The sequence below is a fragment of the Lemur catta genome, chromosome 4 (genome assembly GCF_020740605.2).
Source record: "Lemur catta isolate mLemCat1 chromosome 4, mLemCat1.pri, whole genome shotgun sequence".
Lineage (NCBI taxonomy): Eukaryota > Metazoa > Chordata > Mammalia > Primates > Lemuridae > Lemur > Lemur catta.
The window spans coordinates 31,242,179-31,257,687 of NC_059131.1; positions in this window are offsets into that span (position 1 = coordinate 31,242,179).

The window sequence follows — 15,509 nt, forward strand, 5'->3', positions numbered from 1 at the left end:
TAGGACTAGGATCAAGAAGAGCTGCCACCAGAAGAGCACCGATTGCAGGACAAGCATCCCCAAACTGTTAGTGACTGGGAGGCACTTTTGGAAAGGCGATAAGGGAATTTTTTTTTTTAATAGAGACGGGGGGGAGGGGTGTCTCACTCTTGCTCAGGCTGGTCTCGAACTCCCATGTTTAAGTAATCCTTCCACCTCAGCCTCCCAGAGTACTAGGATTATAGCCGTGAGCTACGGTGCCCAGCCTTGATAAGGGAAATTGAGAAGAGGATCTGTCAGTCTCGATCCTTAGTCCAGAAGTAGGTGAATCTGCTGCACACAGTGATGCTGTACATGTGTCACTGACACCAGGCCCTGATGGAAAAGTCCCCTTTGTCCAAGACTGTAGTCTTCAGGGACCACAGAAATAGATCTCTAAGTGTTTTTCCCAAAAAAACAATAGAGTCAAGCCTTTAGGAAGAGGCAGCTCCTGCTTTCCTCACAGGGGCTCAGGTAATACTAACTCATTTTGTTCTAATTGGTTCACTTTTTCCAAAGGAAACCTGAATTTCTACTCTACCTTCCTTCATGAATCCCTATACCTTAAAAAAGCTAGTATAGGCCAGGCGCTGTATCCTAGCACTTTGGGAGGCCAAGGTGGGAGTATCCCCTGAGGTCAGAGTTCATGACCAGCCTGAACAACATGGTGACCCTGTCTCAACAACAAAAAAAAAAAACAGAAAAACTTAGCTGGGCGTGGTGGCACGTACCTGTAGTCCTAGCTACCCTGGAGGCTGAGGCAGGAGGATCGCTTAAGCCCAGGAGTTTGAGGTTGCAGTAATAATGACACCATTGCACTCTAGCCTAGGCAACAAAACAAGACTGAGGAAACGAAAAACACAAAACCTCTAATAAAAAGAAGATAAACTTCCCAGCCAAAGGAACAGAGAGGACAAATAGAAAAAGTTTAATTATCTCCTCTGGAAATACCAGCCTGTTTCATTTCTATGTCCATGGTCTCTTCATGAGTGATGTTCTCAGAGACCATGGTTTACTGAATACTTTTAAGAATTTACCAATCCAGGCTGGGCGTGGTGACTCACACCTGTAATCCTAGCACTCTGGGAGGCCGAGATGGGAGGATCGCTTGAGCTTAGGAGTTTGAAACCAGCCTGAGCAAGAACGAGACCCCAACTCTACTAAAAATACAAAGAAGTTAGCCAAACAACTAAAAATAGAAAACATTAGCCGGGTTTGGTGGCACATGCATGTAGTCCCAGCTACCCAGGAGGCTGGGGCAAGAGGATCACTTGAGCCCAGGAGCTTGAGGTTGCTATGAGCTAGGCTGATGCCACAGCACTCTAGCCTGGGCAACAGAGCAAGACTGTCAATCAATCAATCAATAATAAAAAAGAATTTACCAATCCAAACAGGGCCATATTCATTAGTAGATGTTAATGTACTATATTTTTAAAAGCTAAACAATTCATTTGTTCCTAAATCCTCACCCCTGTATATCACAAACCATCAGTATTTAAAAATCCATGAGCCTTGTTGAATCCTGATTTCAAGCAAATTATAGAAAAAAACATGAGACAACACTTACTAGACATTTGATAACATTAAGCAACTATTAATTGTTAAAAGTATGATAATGTTATTGCAGTTATGGGTTTTTTTTAAATAAGTGACCTCAGTCAGTTTTAAAACAAAATTACCAATCCAGCAATCTGGCAGGAAAACTTAAGGGTACCACTTCTACATGTCAAAGAACAAAAATGTGGATAGGCTAAAAAAATCAAAAAACCCAGGTGCTCAATGGCTAAATACGGTGCAGCCATATAACTAGATGCCATTCAACCATAATAGCTAACAATATCACTTACCATGTATTAATTCAGTCAATCCTTTCAACAGTCCTGAATTCCATTATCTCCGTTTTACAGATGAGGAAACTTGAGGCACAGAGAAGCCAAGTAACTTGCCCAGGCTACTCTACTAGCAAGTGGCTGACCCATGATTTGAAGCCAGGTACTCCTGCCTCCAGAGTCCATTCAGCTAGCCAGTGTGCTCTCCTGCTGTAGAATATGTATACTGTAGAATAATGATGATTCTTACAAAGAAAGAATGAGATGTGTTAGACTTCTAATAGAAAAGGTTCAAGACTAGCATAGGGAAAAACTAGAAAAAGTAATTAGGCTTTGGAAAAGACTGCTTTGAGCTCTGAACAGAATCACCAAGTCAAAGGGTCCCATCTCGTGCACAAATCCTCTCCTCCTATCCCTGCAACTAGAGCACGGGGCAGAGGAGCTGCCAGGCTCTTTCACGGTACTGTGACACTTGCTGCCAGCAACTCCCTGCTCTTCCTGTCTTTCCTGACCATAGGCATGAGTCCTCAGTCCCTAATGCTCAATTTAAACCCACTGGTGTGGAGACACTGCTCCCTTATTTTCCAGACTTTGGGCAATTTCCATTTCACCGAGTTTAGCGTGACAGCTTCGCTCTGTCATAGTGCCTTTTCCACTATGTCCTCATTCCCCATCCCACACTTTGCATGGCAAGCCTGGGGACTGGGCCAGCCCCATGCTCAGCCATGGGGCTTTGATCTGTCTTCTCTCCCTTTCAGCAGTGTAACCATGCAGTCCCAAACATAGCTTTTCTTAGGGAGCCATCCACTGACAGAGATGAATATGAACAATTGGTGATGCTGATGACTAAATATCTCAGTGGGATTCAGCAAAATCGGCTCCAGAGGCCAACTTCAACTCCTGACAGTGTGTATTTTCACAAGATCTCACTAAAAGGAACTGAAAACAAAGTGGGTGCTGTAGGAAATGGCCCCAGGAAAGAAAAATAACTTTTTAGTAAAACACAAAGCCCTCAGATCTGTTGGTCCCATTTCATTGTTGACTGAACGCAAAGTCACCAAGCCAGAGTGCCTTCTGGGAAAGATCACAGGATACTTTGGAGCCCGTCCCTGTGCAAATCCGCTCGCCCCACCCTGCCACCATCAACAGTGATTCCCGTTTGGCCAACACTGGGTGGAGGTGACTTGGTAACCTGGTCACAATCAGGAAAACCAGAAGCTGGCATTCCCTTCCCTTGTCAACTGTAGAGCTCTGTTTCAATTAACGTAACTAACTGGGATATCCAAATAAGGCAGCTCCTCTCCTACAGGCTCTTTACAAGAAAAATGGATTGTGCTGCTACCTTCAAAGTGGTAGCCAGTTTGAATCCTGGGGAGTTTCTGGGGGACTGAGGAGCCAGAGGAGGCATCCATTCATCAGACGTACACTGAGAACCCTCCTAGTGCAAGGAACTGTGCTGGGTTCCGCACGGAATCCCAAGATGAGAAAGATTCAGCCCCTGCCCTCACAGAGCACACAATCTAGAACGGTGGTAAAAACAAGCCTTGCACATTTTAGAACTGATACATAGCAAAGTCCAGTTCTCTTAAAATTAGAAAATTCTAACTAGATGCTATCATGTATAATTTGAAATGTGAAAAGTAAATTATTCCTACTAAGGAGCCTTGGATTGGCCATCTATTGAAACCATCCATCTCCTGCTTAAATTCTAAAACTGAAATATCCAAAAGGTTAAATTTGATACTTAAAAAGTAATGATGTAGGCCAGGCGCCGTGGCTCACGCCTGTAATCCTAGCACTCTGGGAGGCCGAGGCAGGCGGATTGTTTGAGCTCAGGAGTTCAAGACCAGCCTGAGCAAGAGCGAGACCCCGTCTCTACTAAAAAAATAGAAAGAAATTATATGGACAGCTAAATATATATATATATATATAGAGAGAGAGAGAGAGAGAGAGAGAGAGAGAGAGAGAGAGAGAAAATTAGCCAGGCATGGTGGTGCATGCCTGTAATCCCAGCTACTCGGGAGGCTGAGGCAGTAGGATTGCTTGACCCAGGAGTTTGAGGTTGCTGTGAGCTAGGCTGATACCAGGCACTCTAGCCCGGGCAACAGAGTAAGACTCTGTCTCAAAACAAAAAAAAAAGTAATGATGTAGAACCCATACAGTGGAATACTACTTAGCGATAAAAGGAACAAACTACCATATGCAACTTTGGATGGCTCTCAAGGGCATTATGTATAGTGAAAAAAGCCAATCTCAAAAGTTTACAAACCGTGTATTTGTTTATATAGCATTTCTGAAATGACAAAGTTATAGAGACAGCACAGATTAGTGACTGCCAAGGGACAGAGATGGGAGTGGCTGTAGTACAGGGGGTTCCTTTGTGGTGATGAACAGTCTATATGCTCATTATGATGGTGGCTGCATTGAGTCTATACATGGGATTAAATTTTACAGAATTACACACACGCACACACAGGAATGCATGCGGAACAGGTGGAAACTGAGTAAGGCCTGTAGTCTGTATTACCATATTGTACCGATGCCACTTTCCTGGTCTTAATGTTAAACAGTTATGATAGCACCTCCTGTATTATCCCGGATAGAGCTGGAACCCATTCCACTAAGTATCCCAAGAATGGAAAAACAAGCACCACATGTACTCACCATCAAATTGGTATTAACTGATCAACACTTAAATGCACATATAGTAATAACATTCACTGGGTGTTGGGCAGGTGGGCGGGAGGGGATGGGTATATACACACCTAATGGGTGCGGTGCGCACCATCTGGGCAATGGACACGCTTGAAGCTTTGACTCGAGTGGGGCAAGGGCAATATATGTAACCTAAACATTTGTACTTCCGTAATATGCTGAAATAAAAATAAAAAATATTATACAGTTATATAAGATGTCACCATTGGGGGAAGCTGAAGGAAGGGTTCACAGGACTCTGCTTTACCACTGAAACTTCCTGTGAGTTTTACTATCTCAAAATAAATTTAATAATGATGCAGAAACTTTACCTTCCCTTTATCTTTTGAAGGGAACATAGAGAAGAAAATTGGCCTTACTACAACAAAGCCTTCTTATTATGTAATAATATTTCTGCCCTTGTGCACCTGAAGTGCTCCACTGACAGGTCAAAGGAAACGCTGCTGCCTGGGGAGCTGGGCAGCGTCTGCGGCTCTTCGAGCCCCCGCTCGCCATCCCACGTGTGAGTGGGAGAATTGCGAGCTCTGGCAGGCAGGGCACCCAGGCAAGAGGGGGGTGAGGGGGACAGGTGTAATTGTAAAAACTCAGCATCTGAGACAGCGGGGACGAGAGACAACAGGGAGCACTAAGGATTCATCTTCTGGTCCACCCCTCTGATGGCAGTTAGTTAATATATAACAGTAACTCCCCACTCTCCGGCCACAGATGAGGGCCTTTCAGTGATTTGACCCCAATTGCTGGAGCATTCGGTACCTGTTCTCCCTCCTACTTGTTTTGCTTCTGATTTGCTTTCCTGTCATTGGTACTCAACTCCCTCCTTCTTGGAAAGCCTCTCCTGAAGCCATCCAGGCCCTGCCTTCTGCTCAGGTGCCCCTCAGGTGTTTGGGCTGAATCACTTTCCCTTACTCAAAATTAATAAAACAGAAAGGAAAAGAATTTCACTCTCTCTTCAGCGGGCCCTCCTAAGATTGCTGCAGAGCTGAGCTTAGGTGATCAGGCTTTCTCCTTAGAGTGACAGGCCCCGGCTTTAATGGAAAATCCATTGCTGCCCATGAATATCTCATCACCAGAATCATTAGCAGGAATGATTGCCAGGCTTTGACATTTCCATTTAGAAGATGAATTAATTCTGAGCTGAGCCAAGAATCCCCTTGTCAGGACTTGAGCCCTCACAAGACCCTGAGCTTTGGCGGAATCCAATTCCATCCCCACCCGATGGGTTAGCCCTATCCTGGGGGCAAGTGAGGAATCTCACAGCAAAAATCTAACTACTGGCTACAACAAAAAAGGTCCCAATGAACAGTTTTAACTAACTGAGGATAATTACTTGATTCTGTGAAAGCATTTTCCATGTGAGTAGAGATGAGTTCAGGTACTATCTGTCCCGCCCCGAGGCACATCCCCCAGGTCTCAGGGAGGAGGAAGAGGAGATTAAGGGCCTTCCCCACCAACAACATCCAATCCAAAGCCCCTGCTCATGGGCTTTCCCCCCACCTGCTCTGTGAGGAAGCAGCTTTCGCGGAGCATGAGAGAGTGAGCGATCAGCCATCCTTGCATCAGAGTCCAGGCAGGCCATGCCCTCCACATCACCGGCGAGGCCCTCTCACAATAAACCGTGTTTGCAAGGGGAGCCATGAGCAATGCGACAGATTGCTAGGAAAGCCTGCAGATGGCTTTATTAATAAAACTGCCATTCATAGGCACCAAAGCTGAAGTGGTTTCTATGGGAAACTCTCACATTAAAACGGAAGGGTTTTTTTTAAAGCAAATTATAGTAATTACATTTTTTATTAAAAATTATCAAATTTAAACATGGGGATTTGCCTGGGAGGGCACTCGGGAAACCAGAGATGAACCATTTGCACTGCTGGGAGCTATGGACAAAGCTCGGGAGGTTTCTCAGGGATGCCCTTGTGCTGAGCATCCTACCAGTCTCCTCACTCCTCCATGCTGACTCGACATCAGGGTCTGTTCTGTACCACTCGTCCAACAGCTTGAGGGACGCACGCTAGTGGTGATCATGAGAGAGCCGGCAGGGCAGACTCCATGGCCACAGCCCATGTCCTGGCTTGACCTCTGGGCATGTGAGTGACTCTAGTCATCATCTTTCTTGAACATCCTATCCTCTCCTATCACTACTCATTCCAGGTTTCTTCCCTTCTTCCTTCCTCTTTTCTCTCCCTCCTTCCCACCTTTCTTATTTCTAACAACCTTTTGAAGGCACCACTTACAATAAAGTGCTCAAATCTCGGTATATTTGTATACATACATACTTATGTATACACCCATGCGACCACCACCCAGAGGAAGGTACAGAACTTTCCCAGCACTCAAAGTCTGATCTGCCTTGTCCCTCACAAGGGAAACTTCTATTCTGACCTCTATCACCGTAATAATTTTGCCTGGTTTTGACATTTATGTGAATGGAATCACACAGCGTGTTCTGTCCTGTGTCTACCTTCTCTTGTTATACCTGGATGAGCCATCACAGGCTCTTTTCCTCTCCATCCACACCTGAAGCATCGGCATTTCCCCCATTCTACTTCCTCACTCTTCTGTAGCCTCTGAACAATGTCACAGACACCCATGGCCACTGCCACCTGTACACTAGCAAACCCTTCTCTCCAGCCCTGCCTGCCTACTGGGATTCGCTGCCTAGAGGACTCACAGGCAATGGCTTTTTCCAACAAAATCCGCCCTGCCTTGTTTACCCCAGGCTCAGCACCTCCATTCACCCAGAGGCCAAGTTGGGTCTTCATGGGAGCCTCCAGCTGCCTTCCTCCCCCTCACCTCCCACGTGCCCTTGCCAGACTGGGTTCGCACTGGCCTCTTCGCATCCCTGGGATTCACTGCTCTTCACGCCCACTGCCGCTGCTCCCCAGGTCTCACCACAACTCTTCATACTCCAGGGCCTTGTTCTTTCCCTCTCCATTCTGTCCCCTACACTGGCACCATGTTTTCCAAAGAACCACAAAAACCAGTGGATTCGGTGCTTATCCGCAACACACACACTTACTGCTTACCAGCCGGAGTCCCAGCTGCCTTTGGCCCGGCCCCAGGCAGGTTCTTCAGGAGGTGGCCTGAGCCTCCCCGTCTCTAGTCGTGGATCCTGCCTTTCCTCTCTTCTCCCCCACCCCACAACCACACCCAAGATGCTCTCGCACATCGGGACGTGCTCTTCCCTCACACCAAATGGCCTTCCCACTGCAGTCTTCTGGAAACCACTACTCGCATAATACACGATGTAAACAGTGCCCCTCTGGGAACTTCCTGCCACCACTCCTCATCTTCCCAGGTGCTGGCTCTGCCTCTGGACGGTTCTGTCGCACTCTGATTATGTTCATCATTCAGTGAGCTCGGAAGGCCAGGAGCAGTGTCACCTTGCTCCGTGCCTCTGCTGCCCAGCACATTACAGAATCAATGATTTTGCTTTAAGGGCTACTGATGGTGACAATGGGGCAAGTAGTCAGTATCTCTGACCTCTGTTAGACCTAAAGCCAAAGAAAACAAATCTCACCTCTGGCATCCTGGGTTTGGGGTGAAATGTGCCACCTTAAGGAATCCTGCATTGGCTCAGAGATTCTGTCTTGGTTGTAACACGTCACCATCCATAATCAGTCGAGAAAACAGAAAAAATATGCTGGATGACAAGGCATAGGTAAGTCCTGCAGCAGGGACACGGTGCTTTATCCCAGAGTGCTCCCCCCACCCCTTCTGCTATGGCCACTAGACGGGAGCCTGGGAGTGCTGGTTCTCAGGACACTGACGCTGCAGACAGGCGCAGGTGACAACTTGGGAGCCACCCCCTGGCAGGAGCAAAGCCACTCACACCCAAGGCATAAAGGCTCAGAGTGAGCTATGGCATGTGAACAGCAGCGTGCTCCCCACCTCAACCAGTACAAGGCCCACCCGGGAAGACCATGCCTCCCTCAGCACCCAGAGCCTCCCCAGAGGCCTGGCCACGTGAGCCACCTCAACCGTTCCTTCCCTTTCTCTCTCACAGCCAGGGGACACCTTTTCACAAGTTACACGTTTCAATCCAACACTCAGCAGGGCGTACTCAACCAGTGGCTCCTGCCGCGCTTGCGGCCTACTTCCCACGGCTCGGTTCTCTCCGACGAGAGGATAAACAGGTCCCGGCGAAGGGAGTGATGGGCAGGACAACACACTGAAAGTTATAAAACCAATTTTCCAAATCAACATTTGCTTGATTTCCAAATCAAGAGGACACAGTTCCAGAGGAGAAAAGAGAACTGCTACTAAGGATAAACAACGGTTCCTCTGTGTGACTCAACATTAATTACAATGACAACTAATTGAAAGCAATTTAATGTTGGTTCATGAAAGGTTAATAGAATTCATGTTTTGAGGATGCTGAATGAAACACAGATTTAGCCAGAAACACAAATCTAACCTTTATTCACTTTAATTATTCGGTCAGAATAATTTCCTGGGAACAGGTTTAGTCTCTGGATGGCTCTAATCAAACAATACTGAACTTTAAGTGGACATCAGCTCATTCAGCTTCAACTCCATTTCAAATCAGTCTGCTCAGTACAACATGGAGGCTTTGTGGCCTACACAGGGGGGGAGGACGGGAGGGGAAGATGGGCTTGGAGCCTGCCAGGTTTTAACAGATTCTGGAACATCCTACATCATTTCCCACCCTCTCTAGCGGGAAGCCTCTTCCATAACCTGTGCCAGGGCCTTTCTAAGAAGGGCCCAGGCTGAGCTGAGCAACCAAGTTGCCTCCATCCTTGGGTTTTCCCACAGTCCTGAGTGTAGCCCCTGTTGTGAGGGGCTTAAGTATGAGCTTGGCACAGCCAGAACCCTGAAGTGAGTCCGAAAGGAGCAGACTGTGCTCCAGTTCCTCCGCTCTACTCCTGCCTGAATGCCCTCTCCCCACGTCTCTCCCTCTCCCTAGGAGAATACTGAGCCTTCTGCCTGGCGAGATTCCCTTAGGAACCACCCCAACTTCTGCACCTGCTTGTCCTGGCACTTCACCCAGGCACCAGGTGCCAGCCTGCACAGCCTCAACCTCTCCTCTTCTGCCCTGGAAAACCCAGATCCCTAACTTTGTTTTACTTTACTTTTTAGTGGTCCCAAGGCCCTACTGCAATGAACTTCAGCATCCTCCTAAAACTCTTCCTGACTCGGGGGCAACCCCATTTCTCCCAGCCTGAGGCACCTTCAGCTGACTTCCACGGGAATGTGATATTTGGAGTTAGCAAAGATTCCAAACTGGCTAGTACATGTTGAGTTGTATGAAGGACTTGTGCTTTGGCCCTGAGGTGCAGCCATGTGACCATGACAGATCTCAGCATCACAGACAATGTCAAGGCAAGGGAAGGCATGATGTCCCCAAGGACTGTGTCAGAACTTGAGAAAAAAAATATTAATATTATCTAAAGAATGCTATTCCCAGCCATTCTGCTTGGACCCTATTTTCCATTAGTATTTTGCAGCAGCTTTCTTGGAAATGACCTCCAGTCAACTCTGGACTCCGAGCAAGCCCATCCCAACACAGCCCGCAGCACACTGCACCCTGGGCACCTTGGAGCCACAGAGGGGTCAGGATTCCTAATTCAAGCTTATGTAGGTGACAGCAGCTGACAACAGAGGGGACTGCAAATGATCTGTCCCACTCTCCTACCTCAAGAGGCGCTGAGCCACCCCAATTGCTCCTGTTCATCTAACGAGTCAGCTGGTGCTGCCTTCCACACTGTAGGGGGCCGACCTGCCACCAAACAGGCATGACGTGTATTTCTCAGAACAGAACCCAGAGCCAGGCTTCCCTCCACCCCCGCCCACCCAGGGGCAGCCACCTCGAAAGCAGCCAAACCCCATCAGTCACACAGAGCTCCCAGATCCGGACAGGTGACGGATAACTGCAAAATTCCTCAATAACAAGAGTGTTTCTTAGCCATATGGTCTACCAACCCTAAGAGATTGAGAAGCACTCTGTAAAGGACCCTAAAAATGATTTTCTTAAAAAAGTTTCCTTAAATATAATCATCAGGCTTGTTTACCAAAGGCAAGGGTATCTGATTCATCTTTGAGGCCCTCACACCTAAAAGTGTGTGCTTTTGCACACTAATTAAATGTCCAGAAGAAGTAAAGGATTCGTGGAACTCCTTGCTGACCGTGGGTCAGGGAGGCCCTTGAGAAACAAGAGTGACAGCCAGTGAACCTGACAAGAGGGGCACTATGGACAGAGCCCCACTTCTCAACCAACATGAGCAGTCTGTGGCACTAGATTAGTGACCAGCCTAGGATGTATGTAGTCAAAATGTCAAGTAAGTGTATTAAATCACCGGGACTATGTAGTATCAGAATTTCTCAGTGATCAATGTTCATTGTCCCAGGTGTAACCTCTAGCTATTGAGGATCAATGGGCCAGAAAGAGAGAGGTTTGCAAAGCTTCCAACCATAAGAAAAATCCAAAACACAACTCAGGAATCACAAACCTCAACACCAGACAAGCCAGGAAAGCCTACCCAGGGCCATACACATGAAAGGGAGAAAAAAATATATAATTAAAAGGAAGCTGGCCACCATTATAAAAGCCATGCCAGCCTTTACCATGCCACCGACAGCTGCCCACCAAAGTCACACTGGACGAGGGCCAAGAAGGAGAGAGAAAGCTAGTCAGACCCTGAAAAGGACTTTGGCTGACAGAGAAAACAAACAGAGGGATAAGTGGGTACTTCTTTAAAAGGAGAAGTATAAAGTAGCCATTTTCAACTTTTCTTGCTCTTGTGTACCCTAAAAATTTTTTTGATCAATATGTACCCCTTTGCATATTTAACCTTAACATTAAAATTTTTCATTTTAAGCCTAGTTACAAAGAGTACAGTTTCCGTTGTATTATAACTATTGGTTAAACTATTAAATCACTTTTATAAATGTATCCAGTGGAATATAAATACCACTGCAGTTAGACACCCACTTTCTTGTTATTGAAAATACAAATGTCTATTGAACAGTCAGAAATTTCTTCTTCAACTTGTATTTCCATTTCATTCCCATACCTAGAATTATACCCCCCAAATTTTACCCCAATGTAATGTAACTTTAGGGTTAAAAGTCTCTTATTGATTATACATAATTCTCTATAACATTTTGAAATTTCAGTTTGGTTAAATTTTCTGTGACCATAAAGCTTTCAAAGTGTTAGAAATATTTTTATTCTGGCCAGGTGCGGTAGCTCACACCTGTAATCCTAGCACTCTGAAAGGCCGAGGCGGGAGGATAGCTTGAGATCAGGAGTTTGAGACCAGCCTGAGCAAGAGTGAGACCCCATCTCTACTAAAAATAGAAAAAAAATTAGCCAGTCAACTAAAAATAGAAACAAAAAATTAGCCGGGTGTGGTGGCTGGTGCCTCTAGTCCCAGCTACTCGGGAAGCTGAGGCAGGAGGATCACTGGGGCCCAAGAGTTTGAGGTTGCTGTGAGCTGGGCTAATGCCACGGCACTCTAGCCCAGACAATAAAGTGAGACTGTCTCAAAAAAAAAAAAAAGAAAGAAAGAAATATTTTTATTCTGGATTGCAGTATTACAATTACTATTAGTACATATTTGACCACAAGAACAGAATATAAATATTGAAAACTATTAAATATGATAAAAGTTGTATTAGAAATGCATCTCAATTAGAGGAACAGAGGGAGGTAGTTCAGGTTTCCATGGATGAATCTTGCTTACTATTAAAATCAGACATTTTCAGTACCAATTCAATTCAATATCCATTTTTTATTTTTACTGATGTAAGCACCAGGAAACCTTGTTTTCAAAAATAAGCAGAAAGGAATGAAGTTTTGTGATAGGAACATCAGTGAATTCTTTGAATTCTTGAGTTATAACCAAAAGTCATGCAGTGACCTATTATCACAATTATTTCTTAATGATCAACTGACAACTCAGTTGCTTCCTCCCCCAATTTTGTTAAAAGCAAGGACTCACAAAACTTCTAACTTGCTAAAGGATTTGTTACCCAGTCATTAGAGTCACATACTTCCTCACTATTACCAATACTTGCAGTTATCCCTATGGTGCCCCAGATGGTTTTTACACTCTGTGGCAACACAGCCAGCCTGACCGGAATGGCTGAGGGTGTGCCTTCCTTTCGCAGAGTGCAAGAACATCATAAAGCTCCCGCTTAAGCCAGATGTTTTCTCCAGCACCTCAATTTTAGGAAGTGTAACGGAAGCTGAGGATTTAAAACTCAATTCCTTTAAACTATCCTTGTCCAGGTACCCCATGCAGTCTTCATGAACTTCAGTTACATGAACCCACACTGCTGACCTGGAGCAGGCAAAGAGTGACTGCCCCTCTGTTAACAGCATTTCATCCACACAGCATCGACACGAGCCAAACCCATGAGAGGGAGGATGGTCACTCTCTGAGTAAACAAACCAACCAGGCAAAGGTTCAAAGTAATGTGCTTAGGAATAATCCTAACTCTGAGAATAAAACGAAAGGCTCTCAACTGTCAGTTAAGATCCAAGAACAGGACAGCATGGGCTCCTTCACTGCATCTGCCCCCAGAGCCTGGCACCAAACAGTTGACTGGCCAGTGGGGAACACCTGACCCAAAATGGGCCAATAGCATTCTCTCTCCTGGAATTTAGGGCTGGCTGCCAGTAGCTGGACAACCATCTATAACCCATGTGCAATGAGAAACACAGAAAGCTGGTCTACAGAAACAGAGAATTAAACAGCTGCACAGCCAAGAGAGTGACAGAAAAGACAACCACCTTGGTCCTAAACATAACCCTTATGAGGCCCCAGCTTCACTCAGGTTCTGGAAAATCCCCCTTTCTGCATCAGCTGGTTTTACTGAATTTCTGGGACTTGAAGAAATCAGCCCACTGGACCAATGACATTTATATATAAGCCTTATCAAAAAGTACCCTGGAAATAAGTGGACAAAGTAGATGAATGGACAGTTCACCAAAAAGATATATAACTTATTTTTAAAAATACAGAAAAATAAATTTTTAAAAAAAGATATTCAACATAACTACTTACAATAGAAAGGCAATTTAAACCACAAATAATTTTTATTACTTACCAGATTGGCAAAGATCAAATTGTAATAATACATTCTGTTGGCAAAGGTGAGGAGGAACAAGCCCTCCCAACACTGCTAAATAGGAACGCAAACCAGCACTGTATCTCTTAGTGAGGAACAGCTATGGAAATTGGAATACACATCCTCTTGGCCTTATTAGGCCCCACTTCTAGAGATGATCCTACAAATATATTCAACAACATGTAAAATGACATCTAAAGAAGTTTATGCATTAAAGCAGTATTTATAAAAGCAAAAAATTTAAAACTAGTCATCAAAAAGAGACTACTTAAACTATGATGCATCATAAAATGGAATACAATGCAAAAACAATGAGGCAGAGAACAATCTCTAAGCTACAAGTGAGTTTTGGAAAATACCAGTTAGGCAAAAATAAAACAGACAGACGAGGAAAATGCATCTACCTAGATTCATAGACAATACCTGAAAGTAAACAGAGGAACCTGGAGTGAGCATCCTGTCTGTCAGAAAGTAGGGAGATGCTCAAAGACTGCTAGGGGCATGTCAGTAGAACACTGAAGTCAAATTTGGGCTTCATTTGGGCATCAAAATGAATAATGGTAGAGATGATTATTACACATTGAATAAGGAAATTACAGTAAAATTTTTTCAAAGGGGATGCCCATCTTCACAGAACAATGTCAACAACGTGGAAGGAATGACAGTTGAAAAAAATCACTTTTTCACAACCACCTTAGTAGTAAATAATTCAGTCAAGAATCACCAGTGAACACTAACACTGAGTGCAGGACTGTTGAGGACAGGTTATTAACAGTCTCAAATATCACCCCTCAGAGTGCTTATTAATTACAAAGGGCACAGGGTATCTTCACAAAGAAGAAATCTGGCAAGTAACATCTTAACTAAATTATCTAATTGTAAATCACCAATAATGGGACAAACTGGTATCAAATGCTACCTTGATGAGGAACCTTTCATAGATGAGGACACCACATCATCCAGGAAGGATTCCTGACAAAAATGTTTAACCTGAAACCAATAATGAGACACTCAGACAAATCCAAGTTGAGCGATGTCCTACAAAACAACTTGCCTGGACTCTTCAAATAGGTCAGTATCAAGAAGGGCACTGGGGACTGTTCTGGATAAAAGGAGGCTAAGAGACATGACATTTAAATGTAATGTATGATCCTTAACTGGATCGTGGACCCAAAACAAAAACAAAAACCAACTATAACTGCTGGTGGGAAAGTAAATGGTAAAGCTCAGTTGGAGACAGGTCTGGCCATTCCCCAAAAAGTTAAACACAGAGTTACCATATGACCCAGCAATTCCACTCCTAGGTGTATACCCAAGAGAAATGTGCACAGAAAAATTGTTCACTATTATTCATAGCAGCATTATTCATAACAGCCCAAAAATGGAAATAACTCAAATGTCTATCAAAAGATGAGTGAACAAAATGTTGTATATCGAAATATGATTCAGCCATCAAAAGGATGAACCTCAAAAATAATATGAGAGAAGCCAGTCATATACATCACATATTGTATGATTAAATTTATACAAAACATCCAGAAAGGGCAAATCCAGAGATGAAAACTAGATGAGCACTTGCCAATGGCTGGGAGGTGGGGTGGCTGGGAGCGGGGAAAGGAAGTGATTGCTTATAGGTTTCTTTTTAGGGTGATAAAAATGTTCTAAAAATGATTGTGGTAAGGGTTGCACAACTGTAAATATCAATGAATTGCAAACTTTAGATGAACTGTCTGATGTGTGAATTACATCCCAATAAAGCTATTATTTAAAAAAACTCAGCTATAGGAGGCTGAGGTGGGAGGATCACTTGAGCCCAGGTGTTCAGGGCTGCAGTAAGTTACGATCCCACCACTG